Genomic DNA, 12,056 nt, shown 5'->3' with positions numbered 1-12,056 from the left:
GAGTTGTCAGTACCTCAGTCCCTCTATGTTTTACGTATATTTTCCTATGTCTCTGGAACTGCTTCTATATAATCAGCCATTATGTCATAGCCTGCCAAGCCAACAGGTGTTAACAGCAAGAAACTATGCCAATTGCTTTTAGGATATGTTGACTTTTATGGCTAAAAATCTTGACTTAATATGCTAGTAGAAAAGACTATTTTACAGCTTCCTTAGAGCCTTATAATGAGGGTGGGATAGCCCTTTCTCAGCTTTAATATCTTGGATCATTGTCTCATTTTTCACTTTTCTTTTACTCCCAAACTTCTTTACAATATTTTATATTTGTCACCTCTCTTTCCTTCCTATTTGTTCCTTATTTTCTTGTGGTCTTAATTCACCCGCTCTACTATCCTAAAATTTTCTTCACAGTTAGTCACTAGTAACCTTTTAGGAAATACATGTAAAGACTTAAAGCTGACGTTTTTTGGACCTTCCTGTGACGGTTGCTTTGTTGATTGCCCCCACTGCCTTAAACCCTTCCCTTGCTCTCTTAACTTCTGTGATACTGTATAAGACTGATTCTCAAAACCAGCAGATAGTCTCAATTTCTCTATTTTGATTATGGCTTAAAACCATAGTTTTTCTGTACTCACCTCCATCTCTTTCCTACTAAGTCTTCACTCTTTTCCCTTTGTAATATTTTCTCCTTTTTTTCCTTCCAAATCCCACTGTTATCACCCTTGTCCAAGTTCTGTGTCATGCTTGTTCTTAACTGGGCTCTTTGTATTCAGTTTTTCCTCATTCCAACTGTTACTAAGCTACTGCTAGATTTTTTTCCCCAAAACACTTTTTTTAAACAAGTCACTCCATCATGCTCTGTGCTTGAAAGTGGCTGGATTCAAGCCATTTGGGAATACATCTGTTTAAAGATGTATTTCCCTTAAAACTAGACAAATACTTACAGTGAAGATGCAGATCAGTGACTGTCTTGGATGCAAATGCTGAGGTGGCCCAGTTTAGTCTGATGCTTGGAGTCAGATTCCGTAGGCTAGAGGTCAGGGCTCTGCAATCAAGGCAATTAAAAGGGTAAAATGTAGCTTCTGCAGAACTGGGCTGAATAATATTAGAGACTTTAAAGCAGAAAACACAGGCGAGTCTGAGGACAAATGAGAGTAGGTATTACGGCATGTGTTCAAAGGAAAGAGCCAATCAATGGATTATGTTGAACAAAGTTTTGTTCTTATACTGCTAGAGATGATGCAGATGAAGGGGCAGTGGTCAAACTGAGTTCTATAGTTTCTGCTGGGATTTTATTTTACTTAATATGTCAAAATTTTTTCTCTTTCAGTACATAGAGTAATACATTATCTTTAAAATTTTTATTGAAATACAGTTAATTTACAATGTTGTGTTAGTTTTAGATGGATAGCAAGATGACTTAGTTTTAATCTTTTTCAGATTCTTCTCCAGTATAGATTGTTACAAGATATGAGTATAGTTCCCTGTGCTATACAGTAGGTCCTCTTTATTGTATTTATAGTAGCATGTATGTTAATCCCAAATCCCCAATTTATTGTTCCTTTCTCCTAATACATTCTTTTTTTAATTTACTTTTAATTGGAGGATAATTGCTTTACAATGTTGTGTTGGTTTCTGCCATACAACAACATGAATCAGCCACAAGTATATAGGTCCCCTCCCTCTTGAACGTCCCTCCTATCTCCACGCCATCCCACCATCTAGATGGTCACATAGCACTGGGTTGGACTCCCTGTGTTTTATAGTAACTTCCCACTCTCTGCTGTGATTTTTGCTTATGGAGTAAAGAAATAGGCTAAGGATTTCCTAGGCTGATTTGCAGGAGGGTGATTCTTCCATGAGTTCCTTTGTATGGGCCAATTGTTTTAACCAAATGAATGTAATTAATTGTTCCCTAGCCCATTCTAGGGGCCTTTCAGATGGCGCTAGTGGTAAAGAACCCGCCTGCCAATGCAGGAGTCAGAATAGACATGAGATTGATCCCTGGGTCAAGAAGATCCCCTGGAGGAGGGCATAGAAACCCATTCCAGTAGTCTTGCCTGGAGAATCCGATGGACAGAGGAGCCTCAAGGGCTACAGTCCATGGGGTTGCAAAGAGTCAGACACGACTGAACGACTAAGCACAGCACAGCACTACATGCTAAGAGAAGGAGGGTCATGTGCTGGAGAGCCCCCAAGTGATATATTCCCACTATCAGCTTCCTCCACTAACTGTTCCTATATAAGCCAGCTCAAAGTGTCCACTTTGCTCCTTAAAACTTCTTTCCCCCTTCTGCCTCTCATTTGGTGTGTAATCCCCAACAGTTAATTCCATTACTATGTATCCTTTTTTTTTTAATATGATGTAAAGACCTTGAGGCTTCCCTGGTGGCTCAGAGAGTAAAGCATATGCCTGCAGTGCGGGAGACCTGGGTTCAATCCCTCTGTTGGGAAGATCCCCGGGAGAAGGACATGGCAACCCACTCCAGTACTCTTGCCTGGAAAATTCCATGGACAGAGGAGCCTGGTAGGATATAGTCCATTGGGTCACGAAGAGTCAGAAAGAGCCTCTTGATGAAAGTGAAAGATGAGAGTGAAAAAGCTGGCTTAAAGCTCAACATTCAGAAAACTAAGATCATGGCATCTGGTCCCATCACTTCATGGGAAAGATGGGGAAACAGTGGAAACAGCGTCAGACTTTATTTTGGGGGGCTCCAAAATCACTGCAGATGGTGACTACAGCCATGAAATTAAAAGACACTTACTCTTTGGAAGGAAAGTTATGACCAACCTAGACAGTATATTAAAAAGCAGAGACATTACTTTGTCAACAAAGGTCCATCTAGTCAAGGCTATGGTTTTTCCAGTGGTCATGTATGGATGTGAGAGTTGGACTATAAAGAAACCTGAGCGCCAAACAATTGATGCTTTTGAACTGTGGTGTTGGAGAAGACTCTTGAGAGTCCCTTGGACTGCAAGGAGATCCAACCAGTCCAACCTAAAGGAGATCAGTCCTGAATGTTCTTTGGAAGGACTGATGTTGAAGCTGAAACTCCAATACTTTGGCCATCTGATGCAAAGAACTGACTAATTTGAAAAGACCCTGATGCTGCGAAAGATTGAGGGCAGGAGGAGACGGGGACGACAGAGAATGAGATGGTTGGATGGCATCACCGACTCAATGGACATGAGTTTGCATAAACTCTGGGAGTTGGTGATGGACAGGGAGGCCTGGTGTGCTGCAGTCCATGGGGTTGCATAGAGTCAGATATGACTGAGTGACTGAACTGAACTGAACTGAAAGACCTTGAGGGCAGAAACCTTATCTTTGTATCCTATCACTCAAAAAAGGACTCTGCACACAGCATGTACTAAGTGCTTTTTTTAAAGGGTGGTATTGATCATCTGTTTCATTTCCAATGGACGGTTTCCTAAGAGAATCAGCTTCATGTTTTATTTAGTCTAATGTGGGATGAGCCAGGAGAGGGCAACTGGCATTTACCTCACACTTACAGTGTGTTAGGTACCATGCAAATTTTCTCTTGTAATAATAAGAATAGCCTTTATTTAGATTTACTGTGCCTTGCATGAAATGAAGTGATTTATATACATTATTTCATTTTACTCCTTATAATGACTATGTGGGATAGGTCTCTTTGTTTTGGTCATTTTACAGATGATGTGATGATACTGTTGCTTAGAGAAGTTTTAATTTTTAAAAGTTAAGTGTTAAGTTTCACAGCAGGTTAGTGTGGAGGTGGAACTCAAAAATCTTTCAGTCTGCTTTTACTCTATTGCATTGCTTAAACTTCAAGAATAAATGTTGAATGAACATACAATTTCAATAAACATCTCATCTCTTTCTTCATTAACTACTTGGGTTTCTCAGTATCACTTGGAAAATTGTTTGAAATGCAATTTTGCTGACCCCACAACAGGCCTGCTGAGTCAAACACTCTACAAGTGGGACCCCCAAATTTCTTTTAAGCAAAAACGATCTGGATGATTCTGATGAGTGTTAAGGCTTGAGAACTGCTAGCTTGTCTTCTCTCTCACTGTCGATATCTTTCTGTGGCTCTATACTTATTTATAATTCATGCTGAATGCCTGCAGTCTATGTATTGTATTTTATTATATGCCATCATTTAAACTGGATTTGAATTTTACTTTATATTTTCCAATTCCTATTTTTAATTTGTCTTGTGTATTCTTGGAGGCTTCTCTTGGTGAATGAGGTCTCACATAAAAAGCACAAAAATATTGTATGTTGAGTGTACTTATGTGAATGCCAGTTACTATATTTCAGGATAAACCTCAGATCTGTTTTTGCAGGGTCCTGGACATTTTGTATTTACTGGGAGGGAAGCAGAATGAGAAGCAAAACTTAATCCATTCAGGCAAGATTTATCTCTGCCACTTTATGCCCTTTGTCAGAGGAGCTAAACGTTTTGGTCATTGATTTTACATTGCCTTCTTTTCCAAGCTTTGCTGGGCATCAGTAAGGATGGCAGCATATAAAATTGTTTCTACATCTCTCAAGTCTACCTGGGATTCACTGAAAATCTGCCCAGATGCTCAAGATTTGATGATGCATGAGTTAAATGTTCATCCTCTCTTCTCTAAAACATAATGGTTGTCTGCTGGTCATTTTAGCCATCACGCTTTTCAGGACCAGGTGTCTATTCCAAATGAATGAACGTTTCTTGCCCTGCTCTTCTCACCTGCATATCAAACACATTGAACCTTATAGAGTTGGTTTTGAAGATAATATTAGGCTTTATGAATGTTTTCTCCCATTTTCAACAGGGAAATGAGTCAGAAATGGCAAAGTGAATAGTTAATTTCCCTTCTCTGTATGCAGCTCTCCTGTTACATTTATAATAAAAGTGTACTTTACTTGAGTCTAACTCAGTTCATTTATTCTGATTTTTGAGTTTAAAATACAAGTAAAGTGACTAAACTAGTTTACATCACCTGAATTAGATTTTAGTTACTTCTTTTTCTTGTGTCTTTAGGGGAAAAGACCCTAATGTTTATCACTTGGATCTTGCTTCTGTATTTAAAATTTACTTAATAAAAAGATCTTCTTTCTTTTCCCTCTGTCTCTCCTCCTTCATTCCCCCTTCCTCCTTCTGCACCCCCAGCTCCACTTTAATTATGAAAAAAGAAAAGAAAGCCAACAAACATTTGTTGAGCATTTATTTTGTCCCAGGAACTATACTTCTTAAGATTCTTTTTATAACTGTTTTGTTCATTATCCTATTCCCACTGGTTCAACGATCATCATTCTACTGAGACTTTCATTCTCTAGACAATGTGTCACCTATTTCTATTGACTCAGCTTCATAAACCTCCCTTAAATCTATCCTTACTGCTCTATCATCACTGACTTACTCATCTTTCAGCCTAAGTATCTAACAGAACTCTTAATTGGTTTCCCTGACCTCATTTTCTCCAGTCTTTAGTGCACATGTATTTTTATCACTATCAAAATGATCTTTCCAACATGCAAATCTAGTCAGTGATTAATTCAGCAAAAATTTATTGTGTCTACTGTTTTCCCAGATGCTTTGTGCTGTGAATATTTCTTTGAATATGGCAAGGTCTAAAACCTCAAAATATTCCTATTTGGCAGAAGAGACAGACGAATAATTGGACAATTATTATGGAATGTAATATGTAAAAGGATAAAAATATGTGCACAGTATTAAAGAAGGAAAAATGAGTCTTGAGCAGTGAGTTGGTAGAGAGATTTAGGAAAAACTTGTTGGGCAAAATAATATCCTGTAAGGCATCTTGAAAGATGAATAGAAGATAATTTAGGGAAGAAGATGAAGGTCAGGCTGGACATGGATGCTAGAGGAAAAGATTACCAGGGGTAATCTTAAGCAAAGGCAACAAAAAAGAAAGAGCTTGATGTTTTCAGAACTAAAGAAATTCTGTTTATTGTTAGTTTAAGCTCCTAATTTGGGGGATAGTCTATTATATAACAATAGATAACTAATGCAGGAACTGAAGGGCTGTTTACAAAAATAGTATAAAGAAAATTTGAACTAGATTGGTAGCTACAGAGATGGAGAGAAAGATATGGACATAAAAAACCCATAGGAATTAAAATCTTTAGGATATGGTGTTGACTAGATGGTAATGAGAGTGAACGAGGGAATAGAATCAAGGACTCTCCAGATAAATTCCAATCTGGCCACAATATAGACTCTACTCCCCCCACCCTTAAAACTTGTTAATGTTGTTGTCCAGTTGCTCAGTTGTGTCCGACTCTTTGTGATCCCATGGACTGCAGCACGCCAGGCTCCCCTGTCCTTCACCGTCTCCTGCAGTTTGCTGAAACTCATGCCCATTGAGTCGGTGATGCCATCCACCCATCCCATCCTCTGTCATCCCCTTCTCCTCCTGCCTTCAATCTTTACCAGCATCAGGGTCTTTTCCAGTAAGTTGGCTCTTTGCATCAGGTGGCCAAAGTATTGGAGCCTCAGCTTCAGCATTAGTCCTTCCAATGAATATTCAGGGTTGATTTCTTTAGGACTGACTGGTTGGATCTCCTTGCAGTCCAAGGGACTCTCAGGAGTCTTCTCCAGCACAACAGATCAAAAGCATCAATTCTTCAGCACTTAGCCTTTATTGTCCACCTCTCACATTCATAAGTGACTACTGGAAAAACCGAAGCTTTGACTATATGGACCTTTGTAGGCAAGGTAATGTCTCTGCTTTTTAATATGCTGCTTAGGATTGCCATTAACAAAACTTGTTAATGGTTCCTCATTCTAGGAAAAAGATAAAATATCAACATAGATAGCTCTGACTCTATAAGCTGACTCTTTTCTTACCTTACCAACTTTATTACCAGTTTCCCCCTTTTATTTACGCTTTTCCTGCTATTGATTTTGGAACATATGCTCTCTTGCTTTTTCTTACTTTCCTTCCAATGATCCCTATTTTAGGAATGTCTTTTCTCTTTGACTCAACCTCAACTGTTCACATGTACTTCAACCACATAAAACATTCTTTTAAGAATACCATGTTTTTCCCATCCCTCCACCCAAGTTAAAGGTAAATATTTGGTTTTCTTTGTTATTGCAGCATTTTGTGCTGCAATAGGCCACCAGGCTCCTTTGTTCATGGGTTTCTCCAGGCAAGAATACTGGAGTGGGTTACCATGCCCCCCTCCAGGGGATCTTCCCAACCCAGGGGTAGAATCCATGTCTCTTAGTCTCTTTACCACTAGTACCACCTGGGAAGCCCATATTGTCATATTACATTATAATTATTTATTTACATGTCTGCCTTTTCTTTTGAACTATGCACTTTTCAAAAAATGCTCATTATCTTACTTTTTTTCCTGCTGTAACTGCCTATACTAGCATCCGATATATATTGTTATAATCAGTGCTTATTGAATATATGAATGAAAGACTATATTTTAAATCAATGAAATATCATTATATCTTTCCTGAATTTTCAAGTTCTGTACTTTGAGGTAACATATTGAAGATGTTTACATATGAAATTTACCTGAAAATTAATGCAACTTTACAGAATCTGTGATCACCTGTCCTTGGTCTCTCCACAGCCTAATCATTCAATCAATTTTAATGGTTTGTGATTTTTTTGTTTATTTTTTGTTACCCATAGTAAAATACTTTCTATTTCTGACTTTTCTTCATATCCCAGTAGTCCAAGAAGATGAGAGGCACATGGAGAATCCCTGGTGTCAACTTACAGTTTGGACCTAAACCCAGTAAAGCCTAGGCTAGATGAGCCAGCCCACAGACAATGCACAGATGTGTGATCAGGAAAAAAATACTGCTTTTTCGAACCACTGAATTTCAGCATTGTTTGTTAAATAGCGTTATCGCAGCAATAGCTGACTGATAAAATCAGTTCCTTTCTTTCTTTCCCTTCCATTCTCAATGCTATCATCCTCTTTCTTTTATTATTCACCTGTAGTATTGCTATAGACCACTGAGAAAAGTCTTCCAACCTTTAATTTCTTTTCCTTTCAACTTATTTTATGTACTACATCAGATTAATCTTCCTGTTCTAAACCATTCAGTGGTTTCATATTATTCTTCAAATAAAGTCCAGATAAGTAGTCTGTCTCCATTTATTGAAATTCTATCTGTCCCTCAACGTCCATCTCAAATGTCACTTTCTTTAGAGACCTACTGTCTTCCTTCCAAACGACGGGCTCTGGTTTCTCCCAAAGACTTTAGCATCTCCCCTGTTCTTCCGTGCCTCAGCCCCTGGTGACCAGCATTCTGTTCCCTGTTTGGTTTTTTAGATTCTATATACAGAAAAGCTTGTGATATGTGATCTCATGTGATATGTGATATCATACAACATTTATCCGTTTCTGTTTGGCTTATCTCATCAAGCATAATGCCCTCAAGGTCCATCTGTGTTGTCCAAATGGCATGATTTCCACGTTTTTGAAGCAAATCTCTGTATACATATAAGTATATATACACACACATTTATTCATTCATCTGTTGATATCTCCAACTTCTAAATATTGAGGTTCTCCAGCCTTTAGTCAGTGAAAACTCTATTTTTGTTTATTCTGCTTAGACTATTTCATCTTCTTGAATTTATGGATTGATATATTTCATTAGATTTGAACAATTATTGGTTATCGTCTCTTCAACTATTGCCTCTGTCCTCTTCTTTTTGTAAATCCAATTATATATGTTAGCTTTCACAGTGCACTGTAGCCCTATTAACACATGCCTAGATTTTTCTTTTCTAGTTTATTTTTTGTGAACTTTTCCAGTTTTCTATTTTTCTTTTCAGTCTGATATAATTTTCTTTTATATCCTTCCATGATTTCTTAATCTTGGTAATTACAATTTTATTTATTTTTATTTTTATTTTTTTTATATAGTGAAGACTTTTATATTTGGAATTAGCCAGCTGGACTCAGTTTAGATGATCCCAATTTTGTTGGCAACATCCAAAGCCTCATAGTCAGGAGCCAGTTGAACACAGGCCTTCTTCTCTCCGTCAGGCCTGATCAGGGTATTGACCTTAGCCACGTCAATGTCATAGAGCTTCTTTACAGCCTGTTTGATTTGGTGTTTGTTGGCCTTGACATCCACAATGAACACCGGTGTGTTGTTGTCTTCTATTTTCTTCATGGCTGACTCGGTGGTGAGGGGGAGTTTGATGATGGCATAGTGGTCCAGTTTGTTTCTCCTAGGGGCGCTCTTCCGAGGATATTTGGGCTGCCTCCTGAGCCGCAGTGTTTTGGGCCGCCGGAAGGTGGGTGAAGTCCGGATCTTCTTTTTCTTGCGGCTATGGACACCTTTCAACACTGCTTTCTTGGCCTTCAAAGCTTTTGCTTTGGCTTCAGCTTTAGGAGGGCAGGGGCTTCCTTCTTCGCCTTCGGCGCCATCTTCATGAAAAGGCGGTAATTACAATTTTAGCTGTTTTCAAATTTGCTGTGATTTCTTTTTATGGTTTTCAGCTGTCAGCTTTCTATGAATAAAGTAAACATGATTGTCTTAAAGTCTAATTATGGAAATTTCAACATCTAGAACCCTGGTGGATCTCTCTACTGTGTACTGTTTCTGCCATATCTCCTTGTGTATCTTTGATTGTATATCAGATATTATATTTGAAGTTGGTTGTAGAATACTTTGAGGCCGACATATATATTATGTTCTTTGATATAGGCTCTAAGAGTTTTTATGAAGTTCTCGAGGGCAGTAGCAATCTAGGATCACCTTCATTCAAAGTCAGTATTGAGATTTTCTGGATTACTCAAATAATTTGAAGTCAGAATCTTTGATGCTTTCCTGAAGATATGTATGTTTTTATAACAGATAAGGATTTACTTTAAAAATATGTATTTATTTATTTGGTTGCCTTCAGAGAAGGCAATGGCACCCCACTCCAGTACTCTTGCCTGGAAAATCCCATGGACAGAGGAGCCTGGTGGGCTGCGGTCCATGGGGTCGTGAAGAGTTGGACACGACTGAGCAACTTCCCTTTCACTTTTCACTTTCATGCATTGGAGAAGGAAATGGCAACCCACTCCAGTGTTCTTGCCTGGAGAATCCCAGGGTCGGGGGAGCCTGGTGGGCTGCCGTCTACGGGGTCACACAGAGTCGGACACGACTGAAGTGACTTAGCAGCAGCAGCATTGGTCTTATTTATAACATGCCAAATCTTTTGCTGCATCCTGGGGAACTCTCTCTAGTGGTGGCATGCAAACTTAGTTGCCCTGTGCCATGTGGCATCTTAGTTTCCTGACCAGGGATTGAACTTGATCCTTGCCTTAGAAGGTGAATTCTTAACCACTGGACCATCAAGGCAGTCCCAGCATTTACATTTTTAACAAAGGAATTATCTTGTTTACTTTCTTGTTATTCTCACTCTTAGGCAATTTTATAAAATCTCATGACTTTAAACATTCTCTACATATACATTTGTGAGGCTTGAATTTGTTTCTTAACCCTGGATGTCTCCCTTGGATTCCAATCTTGTATATCCAGTGTCTACTCTGTTGACTCAATTCAGGTATTTAACAACATTTTCAAATTAAACCTGTCTGAAAATAAACTCCAGCTTTTCCCAAAAGGGTGCTCTTCTTGAAATCTTTCCAATCTCTGTTGATGGCAGATCTATCCTGGATACTTTGTCTAAAAGTTGTAACGCCATTGCCTACCAGGTCTCCCTGTGTCCACATAGAGTAAGAGGCCTTTCGGGCCTCATGAGGTGTTCCACATGGTATATTTTTGACCTCTTCTGCTACTTGGTTCCTAGTTCTTAGCTGGTTTTCAAACGTTCCAGGAATGCTTCAGGCTCTTGGATGTGCTCACCCCTCTACGTGGACCATATTTTCTTCAGACAGCCGCAAAGGAAACTGTGGGTCTTTTTTCAAATGACCCTATCAGGGAGGCTTTTTCTGACCACCCTGCTTACAGTTGTTATCTTCACCCTACTCTAATCCTTTCCAATATCTCATCATTTCCTGTAATAGTTCTCCCGCTTTATTTTTTAAATAACATTTATCATCCTCTGCAATACTATTTTATTTCTTTATGTTTACTTATTTTTCTGTCTCTCCTCCCATTCCATTAGAATATAAGCTTCACAAGGATCTTGATCTATTTTCTTTACTAACAAACTCCCAACACCAGGAATATATTACAAGGCACATGATAATGTTAAATAAGTATTTGTTAACTGAGTTAATGTTCCCAGTCAGAGTAAAAAAGTGCACTTTGTGGTCATTTTCAGAACTGAAATCTTACTAATGCAAAAAGGCTGTTTCCCTTTGGGGCAACAAAACAAGATTGCTTAAAATAATCATCAACAAGAAATATTTAATCCCTCAAACTTTATCCTATTAAGTTGATGGTAGCTGTCCAGCTTATAATGAAATGCCAGTGGTTACTCTAGTTTTATGTTATAAAGGAATTTTGAGGCAGCAAATTAAAAAAATGTCACTGAATTGATATATGCTGACAATTCAATTACCATCTGCTTCTCTATGCTTCTGGCGCAATCAATTGTGAATACTTATTTTTGTGTTTACACAGTGAAAGGCATTGGTGTGGTGTTTCACACAGACCACTTTAATCTGCCTGGACAGTACTTTGATGAACTTCTGAGAAATGGCAGTGACCAAAATCTCTTGCCAATTAGATATTTGAGCCAGGACACATCAGGAGACTGATTTAGATGTTTTAATATTATTCTACTCACTGCTCATACCTTAATAGGCTTTCAAAACATTAAATGCTAACCAAATTCTGAGAATTTATTTTTAATCCTGATTTTACAGATGAGGAAGCAAATGGGGAAGAAGTTAAATGGGTTATTTAAAGCTGTGTCACAAATTAACAGCATACTGGGACTTTGTGCCAGGCACTCTTGTCTCAAGTTTCTAAGTTTATAAATGTCATGATTTGATGCCAGCACAATCCAGGAATCTAGGCCTGAGGAATATAATTTATCTCCTGGGGATGCTGCTGAGATGACTGGAGACTTCCCTGTTAACATCCAGGGTCGGAAACTAGACCTGGTTCCCACTG

The 12,056-nt window shown here is 38.5% G+C and overlaps 1 pseudogene; it reads right to left on the bottom strand.

Annotated features, from left to right (window-relative positions):
• Positions 1-8,918: 8,918 nt before the first annotated feature.
• On the bottom strand, positions 8,919-9,415 carry LOC120858443 (annotated as a pseudogene).
• Between the last annotated feature and the right edge of the window lie 2,641 nt (positions 9,416-12,056).

The sequence above is a fragment of the Oryx dammah genome, unplaced genomic scaffold (genome assembly GCF_014754425.2).
Source record: "Oryx dammah isolate SB20612 unplaced genomic scaffold, SCBI_Odam_1.1 HiC_scaffold_29, whole genome shotgun sequence".
In the NCBI taxonomy this organism is placed as follows: domain Eukaryota; kingdom Metazoa; phylum Chordata; class Mammalia; order Artiodactyla; family Bovidae; genus Oryx; species Oryx dammah.
The sequence above is the reverse complement of the archived record's forward strand: the minus strand, read 5'-3'. Positions and strand labels throughout refer to the sequence as shown.